This window comes from Rhagoletis zephyria, unplaced genomic scaffold (genome assembly GCF_001687245.7).
Source record: "Rhagoletis zephyria isolate East Lansing unplaced genomic scaffold, Rhagoletis_zephyria_1.1 Rzeph_scaffold_03587, whole genome shotgun sequence".
NCBI lineage: Eukaryota > Metazoa > Arthropoda > Insecta > Diptera > Tephritidae > Rhagoletis > Rhagoletis zephyria.
In genome coordinates, this window is record NW_016160670.1 from 6604 (window position 1) to 17594 (window position 10991).

The 10991-nt window shown below is 37.3% G+C and overlaps 1 long non-coding RNA gene across 1 annotated transcript; it reads left to right on the plus strand.

Annotated features, from left to right (window-relative positions):
* Nucleotides 1–2326: 2326 nt before the first annotated feature.
* On the plus strand, nt 2327–3617 carry LOC108369287 (uncharacterized). Its single transcript, XR_001848480.1, has 2 exons — nt 2327–2366; nt 2422–3617. It is a non-coding gene; the product is annotated as an uncharacterized LOC108369287 (long non-coding RNA).
* Nucleotides 3618–10991: the final 7374 nt, after the last annotated feature.

Here is a 10991-nt window from a genome sequence, read left to right on the forward strand (position 1 = left end):
GGGCAAAGATAAAGAAACGTTGTTGGCAACATACAAGGCATTTGGAAGGCCGGTTCTAAACTACGCAGCGCCCGAATGGTCGCCGGGGACTAGCAGGACGCAGTGGATGAAGCTGCAGACCTGCCAAAACACGGCATTACGAACTGCGACAGGATGCCTTCTGATGACACCTCAACACCACCTTCACGACGAGGCCCAGATGCTCCCAGTAAAGGAGCATAACATAATGCTCTGCATGCAGTTCCTCGCTGGGAGCCACAGACGTGGTCATCCCAGCGGGCAACTGCTCGCGGAAGAGCCCTCGCCACGGCACGTCAGGAGGCATCTTTACGAACTGACAGACGAAGTCCAGAGGTATATTAAACAACCTCTGGACCCGTCAACCTACCGACAGGCCCTGAACGGCATTCACAAGGAATCAGTCTCAAGTTATGAAGACTCCCGCCCTGTGAATGCCGTTGTAGGCACACAACCACCGGACGTGGACGGGACAGAACTTTGTCTGCCTCGGGAGACCCGCACTACAATAGCCCAACTTCGCTCTGGCAATGCAGCAGGCTCAACAGCTACCTGAGCAGAATCAACGAGGATGTGCCCAACCAATGCCCGGCATGTGGAGAGTCGCCACATGACTCCCGGCACCTCTTCACATGCCCTGAGAACCCCACTCAGCTAACTCCCCTATCCCTATGGACAGCCCCTTTGGAAGTAGCACACTTCCTGGGCCTCCCCCTAGCTGAAATAGACGACAACGTTGATGGATGAACCGCCCCAACGGGGCTTAGTAACCGCTACAACAACAACAACAACAGGGTTTGTAAGCTTTTTTTTTATAATTATTTTACATGAATTAAATTTTTGTAAGAACTATACAACATATATATAAAGTACGTATACCAAATTAAAGGGAATCAAATTTCCTATTAAATGAGATTAAAATTTTCAAACTTCATTCGTTGGTTTTTGAGAAATTTTCATTTCAAAAATTGCTTATTTTGAACTTTAACCTTTGGATAAGTTTTGTTGTTGGTTGCCCGAAAAAAGAAGTATACCGTTATACTCAGCTCAATCATCTCTATCGATTCCATTTTTTTTTTAATTGAGATTTGGAGCCAAATTGCATTTATGCCAAATTCAGATACTAAGTTTTACACTATTCATTAAATATACAAAATATACTTTAGATATCATTGGCGGTATCCGTACTTACAATAGCTGGGAAGAAGGCAGCCGCTCACTTGACTAACGTTTATATTTACTACCTATAAATGATATGACAATATCCGCCGCATAAGCTCCCAGCAATGAAATTCGAAAAGACCTCAGAAATATGAAGAAATAACTCAGAACCTAAAATTTTTTCAGGTATTTACATATATTGTGCACAACTTAAAGAGTATTTGTATACATATACAATTACTTAAAACATTTATCTCTGTATGGCATGCATAACCATAATTAGATATTACAGCGCAAAATCATTTGAAAGCAATGATCGATGAATTCGTATAATTTTTTTCTAGTCAGTGTTGCCAGGATTCGTATTTGAAGAAGCATGGAGTCGAAAACGTCAATAACGATGTTATTCGATGATTAGGGCCGGTTGTTCAATGTCTGATGAGCACAAATTGGAGATGTAGAAGCTCTGGCTAAGGGCCGGTTACTCAATGTCTGGTTATTACTAATCTGCGGTTAAACATCGTTATCGACGTCGTCGATTCCATGCATAGATCAGGGAGTCGGTAACGTCGATAACGAAGTTTCACCGTAGATTAGTGTTAACCAGACATTGAGTAACCGGCCCTAAGTACAAAACTGCTTTATCGATCACATGTTATATGCATCACGTCGAAATCGTCGATAATGATGTACTGCATATAACATGGAGTCGGTAACGTCGATAACTTTTCAGCACTGATGAAAGAAACTTAAGAAATATTTGAAAAAAAAGTTCATATAGTACATTAATTTTGATAGAAATACCATATAATGTATGTACTCTGGTTAATAATATCAAAAAATGTATTAGGACCACCGTTTAATGTTATATTTGATACAAATTAATATTGCTGCCCCGAACGCTCTGCGCCTTGCCACTGAATAATAGATGTACTTAAAATTACATCCCTGGTCCTTGTTCTTTCTGCATCGCATCGTGGTGAATTCACATTTCTCAGAAATTTGACAACAAAACAAAACAAAGCGAGTATTTTATTTGCTAATTTTTGCGATTTCTATTGTTTAATGTAAATTTGTCTTTTTAGGATATGTCGAGCCAACAAAGAAGGCGCAGTTGGAAAATTTAGTAATGAAGTAGCAGGCATATTTGGAAAATTATGCCGATAAACAGGATGGAATTTGGGAAAGTGCATGGTTGCAGCATATCTATGTATAAAAAGTATTTAATTAAATTGTTTATAGAAATGTTATAAATCGAGTGGCTCATTTACGATGTGCTCCAAACATTTGGCGAACTTTTTTTCGCCTTTTCAACGTGCTAAGTAACAAGTTAAGATGACTGCCATCATGGGCCGGTAAGAAACCGCAAGCAAAGGGCAGACAACCTTCCAGGAAGCTGCCTCCTGTCCCCGAGCCGAAGCTGCAGTTCAGCAAGAGCAGGTCAGCAAATTGCTACCCTGATCAAACGTAAACTAAAGCGCTCTGCTGTGATTGCACTCCGTAAATGTGAAAACTTGGTGCATGCTGAGAAATATCAAACAAGAAAACTCCGTGATGGACGCCGTGAGATGGAGTAACGCTGTGTGGCAAAGAAATGCGGCCAATTCGACGGGCCTGAAAAATCCAAATTGGCTTTTGTGATCCGCATCCGCGGTATCAACAAAGTTGCACAAAAAGTGCGTAGTTTTACAGTTCTGTCTTCGCCACATTAAAACGGTGTGTTCATCAAATTGAGCAAGGCAACCATTAATATGCTACGTATGCCGAACCCCCTATATGGGGTTATCCAAATCTTAAATCAGTTTGTGAATTGATGTACAAACGTGGAATGGTCAAGCGTGTCCCAATCTCTGCTTTGTGATCGAACGCAAATTTCGCGAAGCGCACGAAATTCAGTGCGTTGATTCACTTCACTTCAAGAAAGCCCCCAACTTCCTGTTGCTATTCAAGCTCAACACATCAACCCGAGGCTGGCGCAAGAAGGCTAATCACTACGTTGAGGTTGGTGATTTCGGTAGCCGTGAGGATAAGATCAACAAATTGCTGCACAAGATGGCTTAAAGAAATTGTTGTTTTGTATTTAAGTCGACAATATAATTTGGCACATCTTCAAAAGACGCCCAAGCAAAAAAAAAAAAAAAAATAAAAAATTCCTGAAGTTGCCTTTTCACGGGTCGATTTCTGTCGACTGGAAAATTTACTTAAGATATCGACTAGCCAAAACGCTTACATTTTACGGTTGAATTGCAATTTACACGGGTAGATTTTGGTTAAACGACAAAAATCGACCGTGTAAAGGCAGCTTAAATAACGTTCAAATTAATCACCCCCTTTGAGATGGAAAATACCAATAACCATTTCATAATTTCGAAAATTATTCCATTTATATTTGTTCTTGCATTTTCCACACCACTTGTGAGGTATGCTTTTACGCGCGTTACCGATTTTTTTTTAATGTGCTCGGTTGCCCAGGAGGCCTATTTTCACCTTTACAACTTAACTTAAACAGAATTAAAACTAAAGCATGCAATATATAAAGAAAATTAAAAGTTGTCTTACATCTAGTAAACTTAAAAAATTGCACATTAAATTCATTTTTCATTATAAAATAAAATTAAATATCACAATTCAGTTTACAAAATGTGGTATGTTTGCACCCACAGTAAGTTCCCATGAAGCCTAGCCTAAATTCAGAATTGAAAAAAAAAACGAGCAAATGGGGTCGGAAACTACTAGCCCTAAAAGCATAATGTGGAAAATGTTTGAAGAGCTGCGAAATTGTATTGCAATAATAAAAATAACAGTGCATAAATTGGAAAAAATGGTTTTTGTTTTGCTTTATAATTTTTGGGAATATTGGTTCAGATGGAATTTTTTTATTTGTTTGGTTTTTCAGCTCGTTAATGATGCACCCAGGGTTGCATTTACTGTCTATGAAAATATTTCGTGAAGCGTTCCAAAATTAGCTCCGAGCAACTAAAAGTTGGTTAAGCTTAAATGAAATAGTTTTTTATTAAATATTTATTCCTGGTATTTAGTAAAAAACATCAATACTAATGTATGAAAAACAAAACATCAATGCTAATGTATGAAATGAAGTAAATAAAAATCTACGAATACATTCCATGAATATTTTGTCATAGAGCCATTATTAAATTTAGACATAACTTTGTCAGGCGTTGGTACCTACGTATATAGAATTAATGCGTTGGAGAGAGATAAATATACAAGTTCAGCGCGCTAATTTAGGTATCCTTGTATGTATATACCTGTTACTCGTCTGGCATATACTCCAACTGCGAAAATAATGACAATTATAATTTATGTAGATCCCTGGATAAAAGATTGTCACAAGTTACTTTCGGTAACTCACGATTGAAGTTTGGAATGCAATTTCTCAGAAACACGACTACAGATTTTCTCCAAAGTGTCGGAGAATGCTATGTACTAGTTCATGAAATTCTTAAATTATCTTATTTTTTTAGTTTAGTGTCAACCATTTATGAGTTTAATAAAATTTTGTCGTATACGACATTTGTCAAAAAATTTGCAGTCAGTTTTAGTGATATACGCCAAAATGTGATAACAATTTTTATAAATTAACCATACTTTTTACTAATCAGCCTAATCGTGAGTTTCGCCCGAACAAAATTTCGCCAACAATTTGTTCATCCACCTGTAGTGAACACACGCAAACGAAAAGTGACCCGGTTCTAGAAAATGAAACTCATGATAAAGCTGAATATGTCGGAAACTAAAGAAGAACAGATAACTCTATTTGAAAGATCTTGATTAGTTTAGTACGACAGCAATACTAACGCAATTTGTACCAAATAACCGAAAAAATTTTAGTCAATTAGTCGGAAACTAAAGAAGATATCCAAAAACCACAAATTGTCAAAATGACGCTTCCGGCAATTTTCCATCCAGGCGACGATATTTGAATAGGTTTGTATAGTTACCAATAGTCAGTACTAATTTGTACTGGAACCTGCAAACTTTTACTGGAAAAGTGTATGATAACCCAAAAAATTTGCAAGAGAGCACTGAATCGAGAGCGTAACAACACGAGAGAGCTGCAAATTCTTGCTAGTGAAATTTTTACTAGCAGAAATTAGCTAGCAGAAGAAGAAGAAGAATAAATGTCAAAAGAATATATAAAAAGTGGTGTTACTAGCTCAGTTGATTTTGTGTATGTGTTTCGCCGCACGGCTTCTGATATCAAATTGAAAAATTTTGTTTGAATTTCTACACACACTTACAGGTTTTGACAGTTTATGCCGCCAAAGCAAAAACAAAATACATGTAAATTTTTGTTTTTGTACTCCTGCTATCACCTTATATTGATTCGCCTTGGCACAAACAAAAGTAAAATGAGTGGAAATCATAATATTAATGATGTACTGGACAGTGTAAGTGCTTGTGTGTAAAGCAAAGAGTTTAAAACTGATTTATAAATAGTAAAATGTTTACAGCAGATTGTCAAAGCAGTGCAACAACTGTTCTCTTGCAAGTTTTTGCTAGTTTTGTGTTCAATAACCTCTTCTGCTAGTTTTCTCTTCTTCTCAATTTTACGCTCTATTTTGCTTTTACGCTCTCGCTGCAATGTTTTACTGGAGAAGTTACTATACAAACCTAATGTTACTCGCATATTTTCGAGCCTGTATGTAAATTTTCGGGAAAAAGGTTAAAAAGTATATTCATCTGCTGAAAAGATATTTTCGCAGATTCACAATTTATTTAAAATAAATCTATCAGCCCTATCTCCAATTCCATGTGAATAAATCTCTCCAGTGCTTAAATAATTTTCACCACATTAAATAGCTGCACAACACCCTAATTACCGAAAAAGCGTTGCTTGCAACACTAGTCCTTTATGGGGACAAAACTTGGTAAAAAAAAATAGCTAAGTTTGTTTACTGGATATACTGAGCCTCTTTTACTTGCTAGCGTACATTTTTGTTTACTTTTACATTTGGCATTTCTCCTCTCTTTCGCAAAAACAATCGATAAAACTAGGATGGACACCGCAAAGTTATCGATTAAATCTGAGATTATTTTATAATTACAGATTAACAAGGGACGTATTTTATATGGCTAATCTCTTGTTATAATTACAGATTAGGGTGTTAAGCTCGAAAATGAGGATAATCTACTTATATGTGAACCTAGTATTACAGTAGCTACACACGACGAACATATCCGCGCATATGTTCGGCTTGCGGTGCATGTTCGTCGTGTGTAAGGCAGTTCACGAGCATGCTCGCAAAAAATCAAAAAATTTTGATTTTCAGTGAGCATGCTCGTTGTTTGTAGCGTGGTGTGCGAGCATCGCATTGGAAACAATAGCAACAACCTCATTTTGTGTTGATGCTTGCAGTGTGCACATCGCGGATAAATGCATCCAAGCCATGTGCGTTAATGAATTTTTGATAAATGAGACTAAATTACTATATGTTTATGTATGTACATACATACAAGTAAAATATAAATAAATTTAAGTAACACATACATAAAAAAACCTAAGTCATAAGTATTTCAATTGCATCATCCGCGTCTTTAATTTTCATGTTTACGCTTTGAGTACAAAATCACTTATAAGCCGCTCACCGTCTGTAGCAAACGACAGCGAGCATGATCTCGTTTAACCCTCTAGTAGGCAGAACCGCCTCCAGACGGTCGTTAACTAAACACCTTTTTAGTGCACCTATAATAATTTTTTTCTATTCCTAAGGCACGATCTTTAGACAAAAATCGTACCCTTACGGCGAAGTAAATTGTAATCCGTTATGTCAATCCGTTTTATTTTAATCGGCAGTTGAATTACAGATTTTGAAAACACGGTTAAAATTAATTATTTCTTGCTATTTAGTAATTTCGTTATTAAAGAAATTTTTTCTTTTGAAAAATATTTTGATATAAAAAAATTCGGTGGATTTCGTTGTTAAAAGCACCGTATTTTAATATCAGTTTTATAATTATGTCACCATTCGAAATGGAGAAAATTGCTTTCGAACACAGACCGTCTACAGACCGGCTTGCCGACATATAAAACCCCGGTTTTGCGTTTTTGACCGTCTACAGACGGCATTGCCGATTCGTAGGTCAACATTGTGTAAGATAAAGCTGAAAATATGTGTAAGTATATCGGCGAGCCCGTCTCCAGACGGTCTTGGTTTTTCTCCCCTGTAGGAAAAAGTTACTGTCACAGATCGAAATGGACATCAGTTTTGGATTTCTCGTGCTAAAAATACCCATTCCTGAATTTTTCAACTCATAAAAAAATTGGCCTACTAGAGGGTTAATAGGAAATTTGATTCCCTTTAATTTGGTATACGTACTTTATATATATGTTGTATAGTTATAGTGTTATAAAAATTTAATTAATGTAAAATAATTAATAAAAAAAACACCTCTTGCAGAGAACACCTTTCTGCGTAGGCGGCCTTCTGGCGCACTTAGGGATTATAACCCTCATAAAGTAGAATTCTCTTTCTGCGTTGCGAAGAAAAGGCACTGAACAACTTTTGCAGAGAACACCTTTCTGCATAGGTGGCCTTAGGCCGCACTTAGGGATTATAACCCTCACAAAGTAGAACTCTCTTTTTGTTTAGCGAAGAAAAGGCACCGAACACCTTTTGCAGAGAACACCTTTCTGCATTGGCGGCCTTCGGCCGCACTTAGGGCCGTTTGCACCATGTCTAGTTAATTCTAACTCCCGGTTAAACATCTTTATCGACGTTATCGACACCCATCATATAACATGTGATCGATAAAGCAGTTAACGTGGATGTATGAAGGATGTACCTCCAGTTAGCGTTAACTAGACATGGTGCAAACAGCGCTTAGGGATTATAACCCTCACAATGTAGAATTATCTTTCTGTGTTGCGAAGAAAAGACACTGAACATCTTTCACAGAGAACACCTTTCTGCCTAGGCGGCGTCGGCCGCACTTAGGTTTTGTAAGCTTTTTTTTTTATAATTATTTTACATTAATTCAATTTTTGGAAGAACTATACAAAATATATAAAATGTACGTATACTAAATTAAATGGAATCAAATTTCTTATGAAATGAGAAAATTTTCAAAATCCATTCATTCAATTTTGAGAAATCTTGATTTCAAAAATTGCTTTGAACTTTAACCTTTGATAATTCTTGTTGTTGTTTGCCCGAAAAAAGAAGTATGCATACAACATGGAGTCGGTAACGTCGATAACTATGTTTAGCCGCAGATTTGTGTTAACCAGACATTGAGTAACCGGCCCTAAGTTTTACACGATACATAAAGGGCCGGTTGTTCAATGTCTGGTTATGACTTCTTGCCGGTTAAACATCATTATCGACGTTTTCGTCACCATGCTTATAACATGTGATCGATAAAGCAGTCGTTGTAATTAACCGGAGCTTCCTCCTCCGATTTGTGCAAATCAGACATTGAACAACCGGCCCTTAATATCCAAAATATGCTTTAAGGCCTGCTCAAACAGGCGCGGTGCGGTACAGCGCGGTATAATCCCGTGCGATACGCGGTAACGATATACGCAAAGGCACTCAAACAGGCGCGGTGCGGTATAGCAAGATAAATTGTTGCCATGTGACGAGCTCCAATTAACGGCACTCTACGCATTCCTCCTTCTAAATTTATACATATATTATAAATCTGATTTTCGCGATGGACAGCTCAAGCTCTGAGGACGAATTATTGCTATTAGCAGCACTTCTCGATGAAGAAAACAAAAGGTATGAATATGCCTACATCTTTGTTTTATCCTGCAAAGTTCTTAATTTATGTATATGTTTAAGAAAAAGAAGATGGGTTCACGAAATAAATTTGAGAAGAAAAGAAGGTGGTGAATTTTCTAGCCTGATGCCCCAACTGCGTAACCACGAAGAAAGATTTTATAAATATTTCCATATTTGCGCTCCATTAAGTACGTTTTGCGAAAGAATTTTAAATTCCAGTAAATTTACCGTTCATATTTCTGAGCAGCATTGCCAGATTTGAAAAACATTTTTCAAACAAACGAAAAAGTTCAACTTTATTTTATTTACTTTGTGAGAAACAAAACCAAAGAATATCACACTTATGCCAACGAATGTATTACGAGCACTTTTAAACTCGTGTTTTTTATAATGAAAAAGGTAGAATTTATAATCTATAGCACTTTTGTAGATAAAATATGTGGTAGAACTCTAGCTCTAAATTGCAACTCTGCTTACGATATATCTTCTTATACCGCGCGGTGAACGCTGCTGCTGCGGTGGAGTTCTGTACCGCGGCGTACCGCACTTCCAATACCGCGTCTTTTTGAGTGCTCCCATATACCGCCATGGTATTTGATACCACATATCGTACGGGATTATACCGCACCGTGCCGCACCGCGCCTGTTTGAGCAGGCCTTTAGATATCATTGGCGGTATCCGTACTTACAATAGCTGGGAAGAAGGCAGCCGCTCACTTGACTAACGTTTATATTTACTACCTATAAATGATATGACAATATCCGCCGCATAAGCTCGTCAGCAATGAAATTCGAAAAGAACTCAGATATATGAAGACATATCTCAGAAAGACTTATAAATTTTTTTTCAGGTATTTACATATATTATGTACAACTTAAAGAGTATTTGTATACACATACAATTACTTAAAACATTTATCTCTGTATGGCACAGTATACCAGTAGAAACCCAGTAGCGAAAATGGTCGCCGGTGACATCGTCACTAATGAAGATTTAGTGACATCGTCGCAATTGCTGTGAATCCTAAACGACATATAGCTGACAATGACACCGGTGACAATGTCATGCAGGTGTACTCCTATCAAAGACTTATAACACACAATGTCTTGCAGCGGTCACTATTGGAAAGACTCTTGCAGGACATTGTCGCTTGAATGTCATTAATGATCACTGCATGACTAAGTCATGCAGATTTATTTATTTATTTGTTACATTCTTGCGACTTAAAAGTACAGATAGGTATTTTTAATATATAACAAAGTATGCGTATATGTAAGTTTAAATTTTCAATTACAAAGCTGTTTATGTTTCTAAAACTATCAAATTTATATAGGTTNTTTATTTGTTACAGTCTTGCGACTTAAAAGTACAGATAGGTATTTTTAATATATAACAAAGTATGCGTATATGTAAGTTTAAATTTTCAATTACAAAGCTGTTTATGTTTCTAAAACTATCAAATTTATATAGGTTAAATGTATATTGCCTAACTAGTTTGGTAGCTGGCGAGGCCTAGTCTCCAGTCTACCTTTACATATGTACTATGTGCAGCAGGCGGAAAGACCTTGTTTCCGCTCCGCGTTGCTCATGTTCCCGTTGNTATTTTTAATATATAACAAAGTATGCGTATATGTAAGTTTAAATTTTCAATTACAAAGCTGTTTATGTTTCTAAAACTATCAAATAACCTATATAAATGTATATTGTCTAACTAGTTTGGTAGCTGGCGAGGCCTAGTCTCCAGTCTACCTTTACATATGTACTATGTGCAGCAGGCGGAAAGACCTTGTTTCCGCTCCGCGTTGCTCATGTTCCCGTTGTCATTAATATGCAAACCCTGACGCTGGATTCCGTGATGTGAGGCGGGCGGAAAGGCCTAGTTTCCGCTCCGCGTTATGGTCGGGCTGTTGGGCATAGTCGGAAACACCGAGTTTCCGATCCATACTCACAGCGTCTTTCGTATGCTAGATCATTTGCTGCTTGGTCGGATGGAAAGGCCTGGTTTCCATTCCGTTCCGTGCTCTCCTACCTAATAGCCAGAGTTTTACAGTGATCAAATAGTT